Below are 24,526 nucleotides of genomic sequence, written 5' to 3'. Positions count from 1 at the left end.
TTGAAAAAAAATTATATTACAGGCACTAAAACAGTGCCCAAAAAAGGTATACCCAATAAATGTATTAAAATTTTTGCCATTAAGACAAATTGTGGACTTATCATCTTGAGTATGAGTATCACACATCTAGACCATGTGTGGTACTCAGTAAGAACCTTCCAGTTTCTGGTAAGTTGCTTTCGTATTTAGTTCTTTCGTAAGAGTTCAACTGGTAAGTTGCTTTAATGGGGGGGGGGGGTGATGGAGGGAGGGGTAAGAGGGGAGGGACTAGCTGAAGACTCTTAGCGAAATATGAACAAACGTGAAGTGCTAACATCTGAAACGATTCATTATTTTGCAATATTATTATTATCAATATTATTGTTTTACAAAACCCTCTTCAATTGATACCCAGCAAACAAGTTCTAATGTATTTCTTAATAGTACATATACAACATGTAGGCTATTTAAAGAAAATTAAGAATTTTGTTTAAAAATAAGATTACGAGAAAACAATGGCCTGTGTTCTTGCTTTCCCTGCTTATGTTAAATCATAACTGACAGGCAAACTGTGTTTCTTGGTACTCGAAATTAGTCAAAGTTACAACTTTTTATTATGCATTCACACTTGTCCTGACTCTTGGCAGGAAATGTTGTTGAAGTATTTCCATGAACACCTCGGGTCTTATCTCTCTGCTCTGACTGTCTGTCTGTATCGTAATCAACTTAGTGCTTCCCGTGTTGGTCTATAAAACACTTAACAGCAGATGTTGGCCAGTGTCAAAGGATCCTGGGGAGACAGTCATAGCCTAGTGGCGGCTACCATGCATCTGCAGATATTGCCAACTCTCATAACTGTATTTATCACTTATACTTAAAGAGGCCCGCAGCCTATGTGTGTGTGTGCGCGCGTGATGTTAATCCTCCTCTGCCTCGCCAAACTCATTCTATATGCTCGCTACAAGTATACTAAAGATGTGCTTCCCTACATGCCAATGGCTCACCAGAGTGTTTACATTCCACCCACGACCTCTCGCCCACATCTCTGCTTATTATTACCACTATTATCAATATAGTCAATGTCTTTAAGAATCTATATATAAGAGAGAATATTTGTCTGTTGAAGGTTGGAGACCGGATGCATGGGGCTAGCCTCACCCAACTTTCAGACATGAAGAATGTGCGGCATGGGAGTCTCATAGGCCAATCGGGGTCGGCTCAAGTGGCACATTTAAAAAAAATGGCATCTAACCCTTCCCCCCCCCCCTTACATGTGCAATTTCATAAAATTGAGGCTGAAATCTTTGTTGTGGTATCCGTAGACTTATTTAGCAGTTTCACTGCACTAATGCAGATGTACCTCATGTATTAATAAAAAAAAATCACTGCTTCATTGTTATTAGACCTTTTAGATCCGTTGGCATGAGGTACCTAGAGCTTTGCAATTACTTTATTCACTCTCGTGCTCTTGAAGATATCCTCAGTGTACCCAAAATTTGCCAGTGCAGGAAACTGAACATATGGCCCTGTATGACTAACCATCCTGCGAAATGGGGTTTTTTAGTACCAGTGCTACCTTATTCACCCTTGTGTTGATGATATCCTCATAATGCACCCAGAGTCTGCCAGTCCAGACTACTTATCACGTGCCTCTGTTTGACTAACCATCCTGTGTGATGGGGATTTTTAGCATCACATAGCTAGCTTTTTGACACACTGTACTCCCCTTCATATAGTCTAGGGTAGCTGCACAAATGCAGATGTACCTAAATGCGTTAATAAAAAAAACATTGAGTAGTTTTTCTGAGAGAGAGCGGAAGAAAATGATGCTGCGAGAAAAGGAAGGAGAATGGCAGACAGGTGAGATGTGAAAGCGGGGGAAGGATGATAGTGAAGAGGGGAAGTAAGAAGGAGAGGAGAGGAAGGGGAAATCTGGAGGATAGCAGAAAGGGAAACCGGGTGCAGAAGGGGTCCCCTTTAGTATATTAAAAACACTAAAACGGTATCCCACTATTCACACCAGGATTAAAAAAAAAAAAAATTATCCAGTCCTTTTTTCTCATATTACTATATTGTTTAATATTAATCTTATGTATAAATGAAGGTAACAAGTACTGCATACTGAATAATACAACAGATTCTCTCATTGATACATCACCTTAATGTGATTTTTATTACTTACACACTTAAGAAAACCACAATAGCGTGATGTATAATTACGCGAAAATCCTTGAGTTCGAATCGTTAGAAGGTACCGTGCCTGTGTGGCGACGGCTCATGGTAAGGGTAAGGCCTCGCCACAACATCCACCAACGTCCTCGAGCCGTGTGAAGTCCTACCCATCCTCCCTCCTCCCATCCCACGGGCCTAGAATCCAGATGAGTTCTTGTGACGTCACAAATCCGGGTGGAGGTAACAAGAGGTGAACGCATCACCTTCCCGGTCTTGTGACAGTCAAGAAGGTTGTAGATTTTAATACCCATAACATTTTGGGTTTATGTTTATAATGTGTGATAGAATGAATTCTGTTTTACCTAAATATAGGGACAGTGGGCCAGGAACTATGGTAGATTCGTAGAGATAAAACTTGTGGATCACTATCCACACTATATATCGTTATCACACGATATCATAGTCGGTGATTTCTGCCACGGGACGAACTTTAACACTAGTGTACTATAACCCAAATTTACCTGAAACAGATGGTTGCATTAACAGATGGGTGCTAATATTTACATGCATTATGAAACAGAAAATATTCCCCCCTAAAATGAATTAGTGTTGTATGTTCAATATTGTTGGGAGCGCTATAAGAGCAGAGGGCTGCCTGCATGGTGTGTTCAAACCTGATCACCAAGTATCAACATCACTAACTGTAACAGTAAATTGTTAAAGTCACGTCATATTTAACCCTCATTTCCTAGCCTGGCCTCTCACCCTATGAGCGGTGGTGGAAATGTATTATGATAGGCTACAGAGCCTACGAGAGCACATAATGGGCTCAGGAACTAAGTCCAAAAAACGGAGGAGACCATTTTCATGAAGATTAATCTCTACTGCGGCCACCCACATCATCAGTATGCTGTCGACCTCCTCACTACCGGGAACACTTCCCACATGCTAACTCCTCTGCAATACCAATATTTCCTTGATGGCAGATGGGTATTACACGACACACTGCGTCGCCAGTGAATGAAAATTTATAGAAATTAACTAGGCTTAAACTGCAAGTATGTTCGTGGGGTCAAAATATACTGCTTCCAGAATGTAACCGACCACTCCCCCCCTCCTCCCTTGTCTTTACTAGAAGGTAAACCGGATTCAGCTGCAGTTACAGCCCCGCTCATGTGCAAGGTAAGTCCACTAAGGGTTCACCATAGCCCGTGCTACTTGGAACTTTTGTTCCAAGTAGCTGAATCTAAAACAACAAGAAGCAACTGTGTTAAATTTCCCAAGGGGAAGGAACGCGTATGTGCGTGGCTGCCTTGGCGCTCAGGTAATACGTCTTGGTAGCCTGAGCTGCTGGTGGCGGGAGGCAGTACTCGCTGACCTATCATACACACCCGACACAGAACCAGCAGCAGTGCGGGGCCACCAGGTTTCAGACTACAGTCTACACTAGTAAAAATAATAAGCTATCATGTAAATAATAGCAGGTCACTAAGTGACGACCATCGATACCTACAAAGTTAATAGCTCAAGAACCCGCTGTTACAGTTTTTTTCTACCACAGACGTGGCCGTTCATTTATACAATGGTAGCCAGCATATATACATATTCTTCCATCCTTCATGGACAGGGTTAGAAAACTGTTCTACATAGAGAACTGTTCTCCTACAAATAGTGTAGTGTAGTGTTAGTGTAATGTAGTTATCTAGCCAGGATAGCTTCTGATCAATATAGTCATGAGCGTTAACTCAGATTGAACCGTTTGGTTAAATACAGTTTTAAGTAACTGCTTCGTCAATTTATATTTCACTGAGAACAAGGATATAAATATAATGTAAATTATACCAGACCTGCTTTTAATTAGCACATGCAATATCTCCTATACAAGCTAAGTTGGTCACGTTTTTCACTTATGACATGAAGTTATCTTAACTGACCAGAAACCACAGTTTAAGATATCTTAGCTGGCCAGAAACCACAGTTTAAGATGTCTTAGCTAACCAGAAAAAAGTGTCTGATTTCACTTTATTAAACAGTTTTCCAACCTAAGTGTTTCATACGTATGGATGTGCCAAGTCTGAACCTAAATTAATATTGAACCAATCACTTTAATAATTGTGATTTATATTAAAATATACGCGGAACAGCAGCACTGGTGTGCTGATGCTTCTAGCCTAGCGACGCTGGCCTGCTGACGTCCAGTGTCGCCTCTTAATTTTATGGTGCTACGAGCCCCACTAATACTCGAGCCCCACAATACTCAAGCTCCTCGTATTTTGGACAATCTGGATGCAGTATAGAAATTTGAGACAATCTGAATGCAACTTAGTAAATCCTCATTAGCTTTCTATGTTTTGTTTGATGTATTTATACAGTAGTCCATTGGACGCAGCTTAGCCAGAAGTTAGTGGTGGATGTGTTTTACTGAAGGGGATTACGAAAGGCCATGGAGATGTGTGAATGATCGTTGATGGCGGTGGCGGTGACCAGCCACACCGCGCCAGAAATACAACTGTTCAGTTAAAAGAACGCTAGAAATGTTGGCTTCAGCGGGAGACCTAAGTGAAGGGGCAGAGTGTCTCACGGCCCAGCCACGGTGTTTTACATTTATTATTATTAACATCTTTATTGACAAAATTTAATTACAATTTTGCCTAATCTGAGGATTTCAATTAAGTCTTATTAAAGTGAGGATAATGGTGGTATTCACTGTCACACAGGACAGAGGGTCATACACAAGACAATAGGTCTAAACTGTAGGCTGAAGCACATATATATCATGGTTACAATCAATGTTTTTATGTATGAATATGTAAAATCAACTTCCTATTGTGCAAAAATTACATTCCATATAATATTACAAGCTACTTCAGACATAAATTGTGATAGGTTATTTAGGAACTGCAGAGCACTTTTAGAGTCACAGAATATCACTCCACCACCAGCTTAAGGTACGACTCAGTGGCTAGATAAATACCCAATAGTTCAGTCTGCGTCGTGCTTGCCCAGTTGTTTAATCTCTGTGTACTAGACATGATCCTTTCATTACCTTTATATACTGCCCATGCACAACCGATGTTTTACAAGGTGCTGTGGCGGCCCTTCACAACACCCAGGCACAGTGCTGTGGCGGCCCTTCACAACACCCAGGCACAGTGCTGTGGCGGCCCTTCACAACACCCAGGCACAGTGCTGTGGCGGCCCTTCACAACACCCAGGCACAGTGCTGTGGCGGCCCTTCACAACACCCAGGCACAGTGCTGTGGCGGCCCTTCACAACACCCAGGCACAGTGCTGCGCCTCAGCATTTTGTATTCTTGTGGTCGTTTGTGAAGCGCGGTCTGGTCTCTCCAGTACGAGTCCTTAATTCATGTACTGAAACCAAAGTTTGTGTGTTGTTCCTTCTCTCAGTTAAAAAATACACAAATAAGTAGACTTACAGGTATCAAAAGCCAAAACAAAAATAATGAATAGTGAGTTTACAAATAAAAGAAAATTGCCGTTTTCTAACAGATACCCAAGACTTAATGAGACTTTAGCAAGAAGGTCGACGGAAGGTGTTGGACTACTGCCAAGTCTCAATAGTGCACAAGGTTCGTACGCACGAGTTATAATTAATATATGGAAGGAACCTCAGGTCCAACCCACTGATCTACCTCACGGTTGATTATCGTGTTCTACTGAATTTCTTAAGTCCCCGGCAGCCAAGTTGGTGTGGTAGGATACAGAGCAACCCCTGATCGACCTTAACTATTAAGGGGTATAATTTAAGCTAGCCACAACTAGTAAGATGTAGCTAGACATTTTCTTTATCGGTGACAGTGGCCTGCTCGCTGCTGCCAGCCCAATGTTGTTGTTGTTTAAGATTCGCTACTTGGAACAAAAAGCTCCAAGTGGCACGGGCTATGGTGAGCCCGTAGTAGACCTACCTGGCACAGGAGAGGGGCTGTAACTTCGCGTGCCAGCCCCACCCCGCGTGTTCTTATATAACCTAGCAAGGTGTGGTGTCCTGTACCCGTTGGCTGTTGGCTCTATTACTCACCAACGGCACTGGCTCGCGGTTCTGCCCCTCTTCACCACTATTTTGAAGCACTTGTCACTGTACCTTGAAGCACCACCACTTTGAAGTACCATCAGTACCTTGAAGCTCCACCACTACTTTGAAGCACCACCAGTACCTTGAAACACCACTACTTTGAAGCACCACCAGTACCTTGAAACACCACAACCACTACTTTGAAGCACCACCAGTACTTTAAAGCCATCACCAGTACCTTGAAGCTCCACCAGCATCGTTAATCACCACCAGTACCTTGAAAACTCACAATGTCCTCACGTCGAATACGCCCACGTAGTCACTCAAGCCAAATTTTAATAAATGTGATTTTCGCAGTTTTTCAGTACTATATTGGCTTCAGCGGTTTCTATGTACTATATTGGCTTCAGCGGTTTCTATGTTGGCTTCAGTAAGTTTCAACTGTCAAAACAACTTATACCAAGTTTAGAATTACTGAACTAGGCAGTCCCCGTGGCACAAAGCAACGCGCGCTCTCCCTACAACAAGACAGTTCACAGTCATCACACGACAGCTGTTGGTCCATGAACTACCAGGTGTTACAAAATGGCTGACAAAGAGCAACATGGATGACACCGAAAGCTTTGATACTGCAAGGAATAAAAATATTCTATTCCACATGGAAATATCAGATGTCGTGCCCCCCCCCCTCTCAAACTAATAAAACATAGCTGAAAATATCAAAGTCGACGTTTTTTTTTGTGGAATCCTACTTTCGCATTCAGAGGAGCTCTCACTCCTTCGTTTATAATGGGAGAAGGACCTCCGGGGCATCATGACTTTTTGGCGGGAAGGACGCGTCCCACTTTCTTGTTGGCGCGCTGGAAAGGAACAACCTCTCCTGTGTGGGCAGGCCCCCCACCCCACCCCATCCCTCTCCTTTCCCCTCCCTACCCACACTTCATCATGATGGCTGCCTTCCTCAAGGATGGTGGCAGCTCCCTTCACAAAGCTTACTGGCGGCCTTCCTCAGTTGGGCCTGACAACTGGACCTGTTATAACAGCTCAGTCTCCCCCTAGATGGTTTTCTTTTCAGTTTGTTGTCTGGGATGGATATTGTGCAACGATGGGAAGAGGAAACAATGGACGGTGATGTGACAGGTGGGGACAGACACTAGAGATGGCTGGTGGGAAGGAGGTAGTTTCAAATAGGAGGGCGGTGATAAATGGCGTGGGGTGATGCAGGGAAGGGGGGAGCAGACATCATCACCTAAAGCTTGCAGTTTTTTATTATATTATTATTTTCTATCGCAGACGTGGCCATACATTTACAATGCTAACTAGCATATATACATTTTCTTCTGTCCTCCATGGACAGGGTGAAAGATTTGTCAAACATACTGTTCAGAGATTTATTGAACAACCACGGAAGGTGATCCTAGTGCTTTTAAAACGTTAGGCTAAGCTACATACGTAAATACATAGATACACAAATTTATGAATGCATTAATGTGAATTTATAATGGTGAAATGTAATTCTGATCAGCTTTATACTTTATACAAAAGCTTGCAGTGTACGAGAGGCAGCCCACCCTCACCCACATCTCCTGTATTTTCAGCATCCACAAATATACTAAACTACGCACTCACAATCACCCGTACACCCACCTATCAAAAATACATACACTTATAACTACAATACATACCTGCACATGTATAGTATACACCCCAAACAATCTGGAGCCCATACATAACTACAAAATCTATTCCACGTCCTACAACTCTTACCCACACTACTACAACACAACACTTACTACAGCTCCTACAACACTTACTCCAGTTCCTGCAGCACTTAATCTAGCTCCTACTCCAGCAACACTCCTCCAATTGGATGGGGCTAACGCTACTCGAAATTATAAAACAAAAGATGTAAAATACTCAAGGGCACCGAGAAGGTTAAGACGGGGGAATATATTTACAAGATTTACAAGACAAGGGAACATGACCAACAGCTGCTGTAAGTCATAGTTGTAAGTCATAAGGAGTGAGTAGTCGTCCGGAAAATGAGCATTTCACAATGCTTTATTTTAATAATTATTATGAATATAGTATTATCACTCACTGTTATTGTCTAAATCACCATTACCACAACTATTAATTCATTATCATTACTAACAGCTATGAAAATTAATTGAATTCTCCACAACTGACATGTTTATTATATTATTTATTCATTGAATTTATAAAAACGCTAATAAATTTAATCCAGACTTCATTCACAAACCATTTATGTCACTAATAAAGCCAGGCCGTCATATTTCCATTTGATTTACCTGAGGGCTACCTCGACGAGGTCAGAAAGCCCGCGGCTTGTCAAAGGTCCCCCCCCCAATTTGCCCTGATGATTTTTTCCAGCTGTATTTTAAAACCTAGCAGAATTTTGGCGATATGTGTGTGTGTGTGTGTGTGTGTGTGTGTGTGTGTGTGTGTGTGTGTGTGTGTGCCCTCTACCTCACCGCTGAGCGCTCCACCCGTTCATAGTACATCACATTTTTGACGTATAAACATCATAGCGGTTCGTACAATTGACGTGAGGTCTCGTTTTCTATTGGTGGGTCCTCGGTTGGGTTAGGTTCGGGCAATGTAGTACAACAGGTTAGTGACGATGGGAACGCTTGAGAGGACGGGCTGTCTACCTTACAGTGCAAGTGGACACATTACTGGCCTGTAAATCCGACCGGGAAGCAACGTAAGTGTAAACAATATCATAATGTAAACAATGTATAGCAAATACCACTGTAAACAATATGGTAAATATTTACGGATGTAAACAATATGGTAAATAATTCCGGGATGTAAACAATGTGTTAAATAATTACGGGATGTAAACAATATGGTAAATAATTACGGGGTGTAAACAATATGGTAAATAATTACGGGATGTAAACAATATGGTAAATAATTCCGGGATGTAAACAATGTGTTAAATAATTACGGGATGTAAACAATATGGTAAATAATTACGGGATGTAAACAGTATATATATATATATATATATATATATATATATATATATATATATATATATATATATATATATATATATATATATATATATATATATATATATTTGCTACATTAATATCATGTAGCACAGTTGGCTTCGTTCTAAACTCACTGTCGGGCGAGACAGGAACGGTTGGGCACGTTTCCTTCCCGCCCCCCCCCCCCCCTAATGCACCTTTTCACTTAGCAGTAAATAGGTGCCCAGATGTTTGGCAAATATTATGGGGTTACATCCTGGGGAGGTTCAGTAACTTTAAGGAACCTCGATGCAAACCTATATACATACAAGCCTCCTGTTCCCCATAAAACGAATTAAAAATTATTATTAATTATAGACTTAATTTATATATAAATATTATATAATATATAATTATTATATAATGATATAATTATTAATATATTTTATATAATAATTATATATTATTAAGTATATGTAATTACAGTATAAGGGGTAATAAACAATTAAATCAGGGGCGACTCTAAAGAGGTACAATTCTGCTGCATACAGATCAGGATACCTGTTTAATATTTTCATAGGTAATTTAAATTTTAAACCTATCAACAAATGAGGTCTTTACCGAGACTGGAAAAAAAATCATTAAATAAAAAAAAAGTCTTAGAACTGCTTCTCATGCTATAAGCGACCAACGACTAATCCAGACTGACTGGACTACAAGAACGGGAGAGGTGTAGAAGGACTATAAGAACGGGATAAGTGTAGAATTGAAATCATTTTGCAAGGTTGAACAAAGGAGTAACTGTGAATAGAAAAAAAACAAAACTTTAAAAGTATCCTACAAATTTTGCAAATTCTAAAATTATAATTTTAAAATTGCTAAAATAAGTAAATTAAAAAAAAGTCCATAACCTAAAGATTTAAAAAATACATTATTTACAATGTAAATCAGAATAGGCCGCAGGAGCTGTGGTATGGTGACCACACGTTAACTTATAAAATAAATAAATAACATTTTACAAATGTATGCAACGAAATGGACTCTAGAATTGCAAAATTTCAGTTAAGTGGGAGATAAAATGCCCTAATTGTCTTGCAACGTGAAGCCCCACGTTGCAATATGATTAATGTTAAGAATATGAATTATGATCCCATACATGAGAGCCTATGATAATCAGAATTATAGTCCAACAAAGCTAGCTCTTGGCACAAACTATACAACCCGTCATATAGTGTTGGGCAGCTGCACAAATGCCGATGTACTCATGTAAAACAAACCAAAATTATCACACATCTCTCTCTCTCCCTCCCAAGAATGTTGGGAAGGTGTTGTTGGGAGAGGATGCTCATACCTCTTATCTCTCACCCACTCTGAGTCAAATAAAATCCACAGAGAGAGAGAGAGAGAGAGAGAGAGAGAGAGAGAGAGAGAGAGAGAGAGAGAGAGAGAGAGAGAGAGAGAGAGAGAGAGAGAGAGAGAGAGAGACAGACTCCCCCTCCCCTTACCAACCTACACGGCACATGATAATGGACAAGAAAAGTGGGGAAGATGACATTTCAGGTGACAGAACAATGGTAGGCGGAAAACCAGACGACCTGTCCGCTTTATCTTAGAACCCCCTACCTTGCAATACTTGCAGACCCCAACCCTTGCACTAGTTGTGGAACCGTCAAACCTTTCAGAAGTCGTAAACCCCAACCGTGCAATTGTTACTGAGCCCATCTTGCAATGGTTGCGAGACTTGCAAGATCTGTACCTCCTCCACAGTTACCGTGGTTCTCTTGTTTAACCTAAGGTAGAGTGCCTGAGTGTTGCATTTTTCCCCATTTCAGAGTGGAATATATGTGGATATGTATGTGTATTCATATGTGGAACAGGCCACATCCACGGACTCTCCAGGCACCTTTGGCCTCCACATTAATCCTTCGAGAAATACCTCTTGTAACTCTGAGACACCCTTAAGGTACCTTACCTTGCTGGGTGCACCTCATTGTAGGTATGCATACATAACTAGGAGACCATCTTTTAATTATTTTTTAGCATCACGTAGCTAGCTTTTTGACACACTATACTCCTCTTCATATAGTCTAGGGTAGCTGCACAAATGCAGATGTACCTAATGTATTAATAATAAAAAAATTAATATTAATATGTAGTCTAGTGCAACGGTGAATACTTATTAACTGGGTGCCAAGGTATGTTCGAATGTCAGGCCATTACAGACGAAGCTTCAAAAACTTGGAACTAAAAGGAAGAAAGTAGACATTAACATACCCCAGAGTTTAGCACAGATTAACTAAACAATGAGAGCTAAATCCACGCAAGAAATAAACAGTAATCGCAGAGCATCAGCTCCTATGTCAGGACCTGCGGCATGGTACAAAAAATGTGACCGACTATGAACCACATATTTTGTTGCAAGGGAATAACAGAGGAAGAAATGTACACCAACACCGCATAAGGCTTGGATACCCGTGTGTGTGGGGAAATAAGATTACAGGTTAAAGAAGAATATTAAACATGTCAGCACTGTGGAGAAATGCACAACTGACCACTGGAACACAGGTCGGGAGTTACAAATCAAATCAGGCTGCCACTGAGATTTTAAGAACGTACAAGTCTTAATACACATTGGTATAACATTACTGACATCAACAAACAAGTAATGAACATTAATACACCACTTAAGTTATACTGAAATGAGTAACATAGCAGGCTAGGCGGTGGCTCAAGGCCTGCGCACGGATATCCCTGAAAAAATAAACCAAAAGTGTAATAGCCAGAGTATTTTACTATCATATTTACATATGAAGCTACGAACATGCCCAGCCTCCATTACCACCTTCCACTTGTTAACTACTCGTACACTGGAAGAATACGTCCTTATGTACGGCGTCCAGCTGTTGACAGAAGTTTGTCAGGCTTATCGAAGCCTCTCAATCAACGACCTCGCCTTCCCAACGACCCAACCACTTGGGCTGGACGGTAGAGCGTCGGTCTCGCTTGTTGCAGGATGGCGTTCAATCCCCGACTATCCAAGAGGTTAGGCACCATTCCATCCCTCCGTCCTTTCCCAAATCGCGTTCCACATATGCTTTCCAAGTGCTATATAGTCGTAATGGCTTAGTACTTTCTCCTGATAGTTACCTTACCTTCCCAAGGAGGCAACCCACAACTGTCGCTTAATTCCCGTGTGCCTATTTACTGGTATGTGAAGGAAACGTCTCATATTGCTGTATTTACAGGGATCGAACTCCAGCTCCTAGGCTCCTTTTAACCATTAGCTGGGTGAGGTAATAAATGGCTATTCTCTTCGTACTTTTAACATCCTGCTAACTACAAATTTGTTCAAAAGTATTCCTTAGAGCCCCCACACACTCATCTCAGGCTTTCAGTTACCACATATATATCCTCTGGTTCTGTGTCCGCTGGTTCCGTGTCCTCTCGTTCTGTTACGCATCCTCTCGGTCTATTGGAGCCAACTGTAAACAATGTAAGGTGTGCGTTGGAGCGAGCTTGGGTAGTCCATACAGAGTCGAGGTGAGGGGGAGAGGCACACTCACACACATGATGCATCAACACCAACAGTATATGTTTAGCTGCAAGGGGAAGTCCCAGCCAGGAACCCGCACCCTTCCACAAATACCCTAGCTGGTCTAACTCACACGCCCTCTCGCAGGAGTGGAAAAGTGAAAGAGAGAGAGAGAGAGAGAGAGAGAGAGAGAGAGAGAGAGAGAGAGAGAGAGAGAGAGAGAGAGAGAGAGAGAGAGAGAGAGAGAGAGAGAGAGAGGAAGAGAGAGAGGAAGAGAGAGAGGAAGAGAGAGAGGAAGAGAGAGAGGAAGAGAGAGAGGAAGAGAGAGAGGAAGAGAGAGAGGAAGAGAGAGAGAGAGGAAGAGAGAGAGGAAGAGAGAGAGGAAGAGAGAGAGAGAGAGAGAGAGAGAGAGAGAGAGAGAGAGAGAGAGAGAGAGAGAGAGAGAGAGAGAGAGAGAGAGAGAGAGAGAGAGAGGAAGAGAGAGAGAGAGAGAGAGAGGAAGAGAGAGAGAGAGGAAGAGAGAGAGGAAGAGAGAGAGAGAGGAAGAGAGAGAGAGAGGAAGAGAGAGAGAGAGGAAGAGAGAGAGAGAGGAAGAGAGAGAGAGAGGAAGAGAGAGAGAGAGGAAGAGAGAGAGAGAGAGAGAGAGAGAGAGGAAGAGAGAGGAAGAGAGAGGAAAAGAGAGAGGAAAAGAGAGAGGAAAAGAGAGAGGAAAAGAGAGGAAAAGAGAGAGAGAGAGAGAGAGAGAGAGAGAGAGAGAGAGAGAGAGAGAGAGAGAGAGAGAGAGAGAGAGAGAGAGAGAGAGAGAGAGAGAGAGAGAGGAGAGAGAGGAGAGGAGAAAGAGAGAAAGAGAGAAAGAGAGAAAGAAAGAAAGAAAGGGAGAAAGAAAGAGAGAAAGAGAGAAAGAAAGAGAGAAAGAGAGAAAGAGAGAGGGAGAGAGTGGGGAAGACATTGGGTTCCTCAGCAATAAGCACAGACCAGTCGGCCGAATATCAGTGTCAGCCCAGTGAATGAGTGATTGATTAATGCCGACAAATCTACTGCCTTGACAATCTTTTTTTCCAAAATTCAAATGAAATGTTTTTCGTTGCTTTTACATGTGTTTCCCCAGTTGCATATCGTGTTTATCTTTTCCCTGGTGCATATATGCCCAACCACTTGGGCTGGACGGTAGAGCGACGGTCTCGCTTCATGCAGGTCGGCATTCAATCCCTTTAATAAAATTCTTGGCGGTGTATCCGGCTCAATATACATCAACTTTTTGTCTTACCGCTCTTAATACATAGATCATTTTGATTTTTGCAAATTGTCGCGCTAAACAATAGCCTATTCTTACAGTCCTCCCCCCCCCCCCTCCTAATGGAAATAACTCACAGGTTCACTCACAAACTCAGTCGCTCACTGACATGATCTCATACATGTTGTCTTATGCCTAACCACAAGCTTTCTTATGCTTGGAAGCATGTGCTCAGATTATGCTGATCCAAGCTGATGAAGCCTCCCGCAGACGCTTGTAAATATTTCCATACTCAGTAATAAAACAAGGGAGTTTTTCAAGTATAACTTAATATCATTGTGTATAGTTGGGACAATATAGGCTAGGCTAAGTCTAAGTTTTTGGGACAATATAGGCTAGGCTAAGTCTTTGGGACAATATGGGCCAGGCTAAGTCTTTGGGACAATATAGGCTCGGCTAAGTCTTTGGGACAATATAGGTTCGGCTAAGTATAGGCAGGAGTGTTCAGAGCGTGGCACGTCAGCGAAATACGCTTCGAGAAAGGACTGAACTTAACAATTGTGAGGTATGTGTAAAGTTCCATTCATAAACAGGGGAGACGTTGGCTGGATTAACCAGCATTTGGCAATGTACATACAGCTTTAGATAATGGGCTGCACTCACTCGCTTATATTTTCACTCGTTCACTCACACCTTTGCTTTCTAACTTACACTCGCTTGCTTATTCACACGCTCACCCACGCACATTCACTCCGGGCTCTTATCACGAGTAAACCCTGACCCGCTTTAGCTATGTAACGAAAATCTTATCATAAACACCAACAGTGATAAAAAGTGTTCGTGTGTGTGTGTGTGACCTATTCCTTACCCCCCCCCCCTCTCCAAGTCAGGTGAGAAACAACATAACTCAAGTGTGAGGAACGGAAGACTGCTCCGGCCATCACGCTGGGTATTCTCAAGATCAACGTCACTGTCAACTACGGGAAGTAAACGTCTAACTCTGGAATCCACGTCGGGAGAGCTCAAAACATAATGCTAGGCTCCCAGCCCAGCCTCATAAACAATGGCATTTGCTCGTTAATCCGATCACTAAACCCCCTGTTTACGTATAAAAATCACTACATTCGGCTCACAACGCTTACGGGCTCACTATAGCTTGTGCTACATGGTTAATATTAATATACATTTAAACATAATTGCTGTTTTGAATGAAGAGCATGTTAAAATTGGCGAAGGCGTCTTTGGGGTCGGCCGCTGGATGGAATAAACACAGCCAGAGGACGGGATGAGTCGTGTGTAAAGTATTTTCATTCATAAACAGGGGTTTGACGGGTGTATGGACTGACCATTTGGCTTTTGATGATGATGAGGGGCTGTTTGTTACACACGGCCCACAATTGTAATAAGTTCGAACATTTTAAGAACAATGCTTTGCTCTCTTCCTGTATTCGAATTGCACACCTCAAAATGTTGCATATTGCAACATTTAAACCCCACTTTAAAACCTCAAAACCCACTTATTACAAATAAAAATAATTGTCAAGAAAATCAAAACACCTACTCTAACCTATCCTTGGCCTAACAATATGCAAAGTTACAGAATATATTAATATTAATTAATATTCTAGAAAATGTAGTTTTTTGTTAGATTGAAGTGATAGAAAAAGATGGAGACACACCTTAGAAAATTAGACAAAACAGAGGCCATGTAGCCTAAGGTCTCAACATGCGTATTGAAGGAAATAGCAACACTCCCAGGGAAAGCGACTAACAAAGATCTTTAATAACTCACTCGAGTCAGGAGAGATGTCAGAGTTGGAGAAAGGTAAATGTAATGTCAGCCTTAACAAAAAGGAGTCAGGCAGGTAATAAACTGCAAGACTAGTATCACTAACGTGTACACCATGCTGGTTTATGTAAATAAAATTTGGTAAGTTGTATCTATGCAAGACACTAAATTTGTAAATCATATTTTCAACAGAAAAATTTATTTTAGGCCTAACAAATCTAATTAATAGTCTATATACATAAGTATAACTACAATCAAACAAGAATTAATAAGTCGCATATTCTTAGTCAACTTTAAACTGTCATTTGTTTAAGACAGCATTTGTTCTAATAAGCCTTCCTTCATTTTACAAGATGAAAAAGCAAACTGGGGTGTCTTAAAATACTGACGTGAGAAGAGAAACCCTAAGATAACGTAGTGTGACAGAGAGAGAGAGAGAGAGACAAGGAAGCGAGGGGACGCAACAAAGCACATTCCGGGTCATTCCTAAGATCATCGCCCCAGCGCAGTGCTCCAACTTGAAGAATCAAAAAATCCAAACTTGAAAAGGTCCTGAATCATGCAACGAGACTCGAGAGGCGGACTCAATGAGACATGTCAATAATATTCAAAAGATTCTTAAGGGAACTGATAAGATTACTGATAAAAGGGACATGTTCAATGTAAGGAAGAGTACAGGAGTACTGTAGTAAATTGATGGAAACCTTCTTGAGGTTATCTTGAGATGATTTCGGGGCTTTAGTGTCCCCGCGGCCCGGTTCTCGACCAGGCCTCCACCCCCAGGAAGCAACTCGTGACAGCTGACTAACTCCCAGGTACCTATTTACTGCTAGGTAACAAGGCCATCAGGGGTGAAAGAAACTCTGCCCATTGTTTCTCGCCGGCGCCCGGGATCGAACCCGGGACCACAGGATCACGCGTCCAGTGTTCTGTCCGCTTAGCCGCCGACTCCCTTGGGCACAGTTGGGCACCTTGGGCACAGTTGGGCACCTTGGGCACAGTTGAGTCACAGATGTTAGAAAGAACTTATTAAACATTGCCTAATGATAGCGAGCAACTGAAATGGACTAGAGGGAGAAATAGTTAACACAAAAAATAGTTTCAAAAGTAGATATGACAAGAACACGATGATCAGGATCACAACATTAGACAATTGACAGCAGAATATTTGGGGTTCAGAAACAATTTGGCATCAACCCTTCCATCACACTTTGGGAGTGTACATACAAAAATGGCCGCCACCATGTTTAACAATAAAGCTACAACATTACTAAATAAGTCAACAATATCCGTTGATAGTATAGAAATACTTATAACATTTTGAAATCGTGAGAAAACCTATAGACTATACGCCTATGGGTAACTGTAATACCATACTCTGGTGCATTTGAAGAGATTTGCCGCACTTCAGGCTAAAATTATATTATTAATGCTTGGTGATTTCTTGACACATATCTCCTACACTCCTCCAATACACCCCCCCCTCAACCCCAGTACACTCCATCCACACTTCCTCCCCCACCTCCAGCACTCCTTCAATTACCCCAGTCACCCCATACACCCCCCCTGAACCACCCCCTATCAACTAAACCTCCACCAGCCCCCACTACCACTCCCCACATACACACTTCTCCGACGTGCCCACTACCCCTCTCCTTCAAAGACACTTCCTGGTATGACTCACGAAGCATCAGACTGTTGCTATTCGCAGCCTGCATCTCTCTTTGTCCGCGTCCAAAACTCAGTTTTTTGGCGGGTTCGATGTGAGTCAGGTGCGCGTGTGCGCGCGCCCGAGCGCATGCGCGTGTGCTTGCACATGAACACATGTAAATGTGCTTGCAGTGAGATTCAGCTCCGGGGCCCCTCCTTTCAGTTACCGGCTCACCGCTGTCACGGGTTTCGACCAAACAAAATCCATTTTGTTTGGATTTCTTATTTTTTTCGGTGCCTTTTTAGAATTTATGTTGTAAATATGCCCTTGTAGCTCACCCCTTTGAAGTTTAGGAACCAGTTTCGTACTGAAACTCTCGACTTTCTCTACTTTTACAGTGTGCTTTCTCAGATGTGGACTCCACACCCGAACTACACATTCTTGAACGGCACTACCACACGATGAACAACCCGGCCGCGTTTCTTATTGAGGTGTTATACATTACTGCTCTGGTATTATTAACATCTTTATTGACAAAATTTAATTACAATTTTGCATAATCTGAGGATTTCGATGAAAGTGAGAATAATGCTGGTATTCACTGTCACACAGGACAGAGGGTCATACACAAGACAATGGGTCTAAACCCATTGTAGCACATATATATCATGGTTACAATCAGTAGTGGTATGTCCACTTGCAGGATGAGTGACGCTGCTCAATACTTCCAGTGATGGATATGTGGGTCTGCGGGCCGCTCCAAGCAACAGCCTGGTGGGCCAAACTCTCACAAATCAAGCCTGGCCTAGGGCCGGGCTTGGGGAGTAGAACTCACAGAACCCCTTCAAGTAGGTGGTTTCTGGGAGTTCTGGCAGGTATGGTGGTATGTCTACTCACAGGATGAGTGAAGGTGCCCAATACTGCCACTATGGTGGTATGTTCACTCACAGGATGAGTGACGCTGCCCAATACTGTCACTATGGCGGTGTGTCCCCTCACAGGATGAGTGGCGCTGCCCAATACTGTCACTATGACAGTGTGTCCACTCACAGGATGAGTGACGCTGCCCAATACTGTCACTATGGCGGTGTGTCCACTCACAGGATGAGTGGCGCTGCCCAATACTGTCACTATGACAGTGTGTCCCCTCACAGGATGAGTGGCGCTGCCCAATACTGTCACTATGACAGTGTGTCCACTCACAGGATGAGTGACGCTGCCCAATACTGTCACTATGGCGGTGTGTCCACTCACAGGATGAGTGGCGCTGCCCAATACTGTCACTATGACAGTGTGTCCACTCACAGGATGAGTGACGCTGCCCAATACTGTCACTATGGCGGTGTGTCCACTCACAGGATGAGTGGCGCTGCCCAATACTGTCACTATGACAGTGTGTCCACTCACAGGATGAGTGGCGCTGCCCAATACTGTCACTATGGCGGTGTGTCCACTCACAGGATGAGTGACGCTGCCCAATACTGTCACTATGGCGGTGTGTCCACTCACAGGATGAGTGACGCTGCCCAATACTGTCACTATGGCGGTGTGTCCACTCACAGGATGAGTGACGCTGCCCAATAACTTCTCCCTCGGAGCAAAAATAATAACAAAAATTACCTTAGGATAGTATTATACTTAAAGCTTCCTTGTAGAGGTTCCTGAAGGATTGGGATGTTTGCGTGTGTGTGTGTTCAGTCACCTGTCTGTGCTTGTGAAGGGTTGAGCTTAAGTTCACGGGTCCCGCCTATTAACTTGCAATTGATTATACTTATACCCAAATTCTGTCGTCGGTCTATATATATTTTTGAATGAGTTTATGGAGTCTGTCTCCACTAGTTTACTCTCTACTTCCATACTTCTTCATTACCTAAAGATTAAGAAACTCTTATATTCCTACGGCTTTTTGAAGTATTTAGTTTACATATGTGACACTAAGAAATACTAATGTTACCTGGGTCTACCTGGGTCTACCTTAGTTTGGTGAGATCTTGGTTGTGTGGTATTGGGCCTGCCCAACCTATTGGGGATTATTATTCTGCCATCACATTAGCTTGCCGACCCATCATTAAGTATACTTTAGTCCTGAACATAAACCAAGGCTACAGTAAACTCTTGAGTATATGCACCAAGAAACAGGGTGAAACAGGCTGCTGAAACAGGCTGCCGTTAGGTTTATATATACTCCTGTGAGAGCTCAGATCATGGTGTACAGTTTTGATCAGCGTATTGCTGACTCTCGACACATTCTGTACAACACACAGCTGGAAGACATTCCCCACATCACTATCTGTCTATAACACGACAGATTAAGATCACTGGTTACACTCTTTTGAGAGACACGTATGAGGGGTCATGCCAGAGGACAGAATGAGAGGAGAATGAGACAAGTATGAAGGAATATTAAGATTTATATAAGTCAGGTGAAGACAATGCCAGTGTTGTTGAAGAGTTTACCCTGGAATGGCTTAAGTACAGATTGGCCAAGCACATCTGTAAGAATTAATGCAAATAGGACCAGCCTCGTTTGGGTCATAGGCCTACTGACGTTTTCGTACGTACTAATCCTGTTTATACTGTTAATTTTTCCCCTTTAGAATTTTGAGGTCGTGATCATGTATCCACAGCTCCTCTTCTCCAACAACGTGGAATACAGTCAGCTCCTTTATTGCGTCAACTGACCTAAAATTATTTGCAGGGCTGAGTTTTAGCTCCTGGGCTGGGCCTTTCTAGCCCCCCCCCCTTGCCTTGTTATACAATTCTGAATTTATGAATGAAGTCAGACTCAACTATCTAATACACTTCAATTGTTCACAACCTTCACACTCAAGTGCTATGGATAGAGTATGTGTATACCGTAGGTGAGCTGGCGTTAGCTCCTGAGACCCGACTTTCCCGCTGTCGATTGCATACCGCAATAATTCCCAACTCTCCTGTTCCTTACGACACTTGTGCCTGTTGCTGTTGTTGTTGTTATAGATTCAGCTACTCAGAACGAAGTGTCCATGTAGCACGGGCTATGGTGAGCCCATAATCGCCTGTTGCTTTTACGGCTGTGTATTTAATGACTTTCTTCCACCTCTCTGTTCCACAGGACCTGTTCACTGTCCTCACCCCCAAGTCCTTCCTAACACCGTGAGTCGGGGAGCCCGCGCCAGGGCCATCCTGGGGATTCGTTTACATTTCTGTGAATACATAAACCTGCAGTGTAAACACTTCAGGTGTGTGTATGTGTGTTGTATGTGGCCACATATCTGAGTGTTGTGTATGAGGCCACGTATCTGAATGTTGTGTATATGTGGCCACATATCTGAATGTTGTGTATGAGGCCACGTATCTGAATGTTGTGTATATGTGGCCACATATCTGAATGTTGTGTATGAGGCCACGTATCTGAATGTTGTGTATATGTGGCCACATATCTGAATGTTGTGTATATGTGGCCATGTAGCTGAATGTTGCATACATGTGGCCATGTATAAGATTGGTGAGAATATGGTCATGTATCTGAATGTTGTTTATGTGGCTGCATCTCTGAATGTTGTATGTGGCCATGCACCTGAATGTTGTTCTGTGATGTGTACAACATAAAGCAGATACAAGTGAATGTCAATGTAAACAAACACACGTGACTAGGCCTAGTGAGCTACACACGTGACTAGGCCTAGTGAGCTACACACGTGACTAGGCCTAGTGAGCTACACACGTGACTAGGCCTAGTGAGCTACACACATGACTAGGCCTAGTGAGCTACACACGTGACTAGGCCTAGTGAGCTACACACGTGACTAGGCCTAGTGAGCTACACACGTGACTAGGCCTAGTGAGCTACACACGTGACTAGGCCTAGTGAGCTACACACGTGACTAGGCCTAGTGAGCTACACACGTGACTAGGCCTAGTGAGCTACACACGTGACTAGGCCTAGTGAGCTACACACGTGACTAGGCCTAGTGAGCTACACACGTGACTAGGCCTAGTGAGCTACACACGTGACTAGGCCTAGTGAGCTACACACGTGACTAGGCCTAGTGAGCTACACACGTGACTAGGCCTAGTGAGCTACACACGTGACTAGGCCTAGTGAGCTACACACGTGACTAGGCCTAGTGAGCTACACACGTGACTAGGCCTAGTGAGCTACACACGTGACTAGGCCTAGTGAGCTACACACGTGACTAGGCCTAGTGAGCTACACACACGTGTCAGGGTATAGGCCTCTCCCGAATGTCAGCCACATTACACTCACCTTAATATGCCACAAATATATTTTTTGGGTGATATATCAGGTATAGTGATAGCAGCGGGTCGCCGATGACCTGCCGTTCTAAGACTAGGATAGAATGTCTACCATTTAGATATCACAGTTGTTTTCTGCGTTTCAGCTTGTAAACAAACACTTCAACTTTTTCCATTCATTCAAAACTGAACCAAAGGTGTAGGTGGGTAAATCATCAATGAGTACGACCATTCATCACTGACACTCGTCTGTATACCGGTAACACGTTCAATATCCACATTGTTTCGTTGTATAGCTCTTCATCTGTCATGTATTATACAATTTATTGATGATATATGTATATATATAGACCCAGTCCCACCTGTAATGACCATAGAAAAGTGTAAACGCTTTAGCATGAGTTTTGGGACATATATAGAGGGAAGAGTTGTATACGTACCTCAAGAAATAGCTCTATCAGGGGAGAGTATAGCCTTTCCCTCTCTCTCTATACAAAGTATATCCTGTTACTTGACACCGGTGTATATGTCCTGACTGGTCATCTACGGCCCGCTCCAGACACCCACCTCGCCCTACCATCGCACTCCACTCTTGGCCACTGAAATCCACCCCTATCAACCTCAATATATATACGGGGTTATTTTTAGGTATGATGTCATGCGGGTGCGCGGTGGTTGGCTGCGCCTCTCCTGCACTACGTAATGTGAGGGACGCTGATTGGTCGCCGCCGCATCAACAGAAAAAACGTGAGGCGCGGGACAGCGCGCGCACCCCCAACTCCCCATTATGAGCGAGATTTTTCAATGCGTACGGCGTTAATTGTCTCGCTGGGGTGCGTTATTGAGTTCTAGGGGGGAGGTTGCGGGTTAGTATGTGCGTGGCTCTGAGGGTGAGATTGTAATGGGGATGCGATGGGGGTTTAGATAAAAGGGGTTGGGGCTGGCCGATAAGGCGAGTGTTACTACTACTTGGCGGCGGCGGCAGCGGGCTTGCCCATTTGGCCCCAGGCGGCCACACTCCCCTGCCAGGCACCCCTGCTATATAGCCCCCTCCTACACCCCTTAGCCTGCATACTACTCTCAACACCTCTTCATGCCCGACAGTACTCTCTTTGCTACACCTGGTCAGGTGTCATTACTGGTAGTGGTGCTCTTTTACCCCAGGTGAGGGAGCGACTGTCTGCGGTACAACAATTTAGAATGTCAGACAGCCTGGCTCCCATCTACCAGCCTAAGCCATCATAACTCAGTCTTAGGTAACAGTGAATCTTATTTGTGAGAAAAAGCTGACTGTTGCCGACGACATTTACTCCCACCACAAACAAAATGGACAAATTAACCGTGCGAGGAGCACAAAGTTATTCGGCCTCACAAAAATTTTGAATCTTAGCGCCAAACTGAACAATGAATGATCCCCCCCTCCCCCTCCCCCCCCCAGGTGTTGTTTTAAGTATATGCGGCTCAAACTCGTGCTAGGCTAATTGAACTTTTTAGTTTCCTGAACCAATTATATGACTAACTCTTCCGCCACCGCCCGCAAGATGGGTATATGGAATCCATATATTAAACTAAGCTAAAAACTGTCTTGTTCTTGCAGGAGGCTATAGGGTCATGCAGTGCACGGGTTGTCAATGGGAAGCTGGCCCTTATTCTAGTGTACCTCACATGCTTGCGGCCACTTGTATGGTGAGGCATGTTATGGTGTGTGGTGGGCGTGGGTTGGTGGTTGTGGTGGGCGTGGGATAGTGGTAGGGGACAATGGTGGGGGGTAGGCTGGTAAGGGGTTTAGGTGGGAGTGGGTTGGTTGGGTTGGGATGTGTTGTTTTATACAAAAAATGGGGAATGGGTTGATAGGAGGTGTGGTATTTGGTGGGAGGGAGAGGTTGTACTCACCTAATTGTTTCTGCAGGGAGTTGCAGAGCTCTTTGGTCCCGCCCCCTCAACAGTAAATCACGGTACTTCCCTATCAATGACTACGAAGGAAGTGAAGTCTAGTTTTTTATGCTCCGCCTGCTAGCCGTCTTGCACCCGGTGTGTTAAAGCTTCACTATTCTAACAATCACCACAGCTGTCGAACCATTCCTTAAAGTTGTGGATGGAGGTGGCTTCCACAACTTCTCTTGGTACATTTCACTTGGGCTCGGTGAGAGGGGGCGTGGCAATGGTCTGAGTGGTAATGGGTGGATGGGTGAGGGTGTGGTAGTGGGTGGATGGGTGAGAGTGGTAGCCGGGGGGGGGGGGGTAGGTGGGAGAGAGGCGGTGTGGTAGTAGTGGTGAGTGGGAGGGATTTGGTAGAGGGGATAATAATAATAATAATGTTTATTCAGGTAAAAAGTACAAACATTCAAAATGAGTTACAAATATAATGTGTGGATTTCGGGCAACAAACGGGATCGTTTCGCGATAGGAGAGTGGGGGGGGGGGTGTGTGGTAGTGGTGGGTGGGAGGTGTGATAGGTAGGAGGGGGTTGGTAGTGGTTGTGTGGTAGTGAGGATAGGAGGGTGGGGGTGTGGTAACGGTGGTGATGGGGGGGGTGTGGTAGTGAGGTGGGAGGGAGATAGGAGGTGTAGTAGTGGTGTGGGTGGGAGGGAGGTGGTGTGGTAGTGGGTGGGAGGGAGGTGGTGTGGTAGTGGGTGGGAGGGAGGTGGTGTGGTAGTGGGTGGGAGGGAGGTGTGGTAGTGGGGGTGGCTGAGGAAGGGAGTTTGTTGACAACTCAGTAATTATATTCTCCCTAACCCCCATGATGACGGGGGAGGATGGTGTTACAACGGCACATATAATGGTCTCCGGAACTGATCCATCAAACCTAAATTAGCTAAACAATTCAGGTTAGCAACGCTAAACTATAGAAACAGATGTATGAGGGGGGGCTGGAGGTGTGTGGCACCCACGCCC

General features: G+C 43.6%; 1 protein-coding gene across 1 annotated transcript in view; it reads right to left on the bottom strand.

Annotated features, from left to right (window-relative positions):
- The window catches only part of LOC123745849 (activating transcription factor 3), a 49,521-nt gene extending 27,274 nt beyond the window's left edge, over positions 1–22,247 (bottom strand). Inside the window, exon 1 of the mRNA XM_045726916.2 lies at positions 22,072–22,247. The gene's annotated coding sequence lies outside the window, so the exon portion shown is untranslated. The remainder of the gene's footprint in view (positions 1–22,071) is intronic.
- Positions 22,248–24,526: the final 2,279 nt, after the last annotated feature.

Source organism: Procambarus clarkii, chromosome 88, assembly GCF_040958095.1.
Source record: "Procambarus clarkii isolate CNS0578487 chromosome 88, FALCON_Pclarkii_2.0, whole genome shotgun sequence".
Taxonomy (NCBI): domain Eukaryota; kingdom Metazoa; phylum Arthropoda; class Malacostraca; order Decapoda; family Cambaridae; genus Procambarus; species Procambarus clarkii.
Note: the sequence above shows the minus strand (reverse complement) of the source record. Positions and strands in the feature narration are given on the sequence as shown.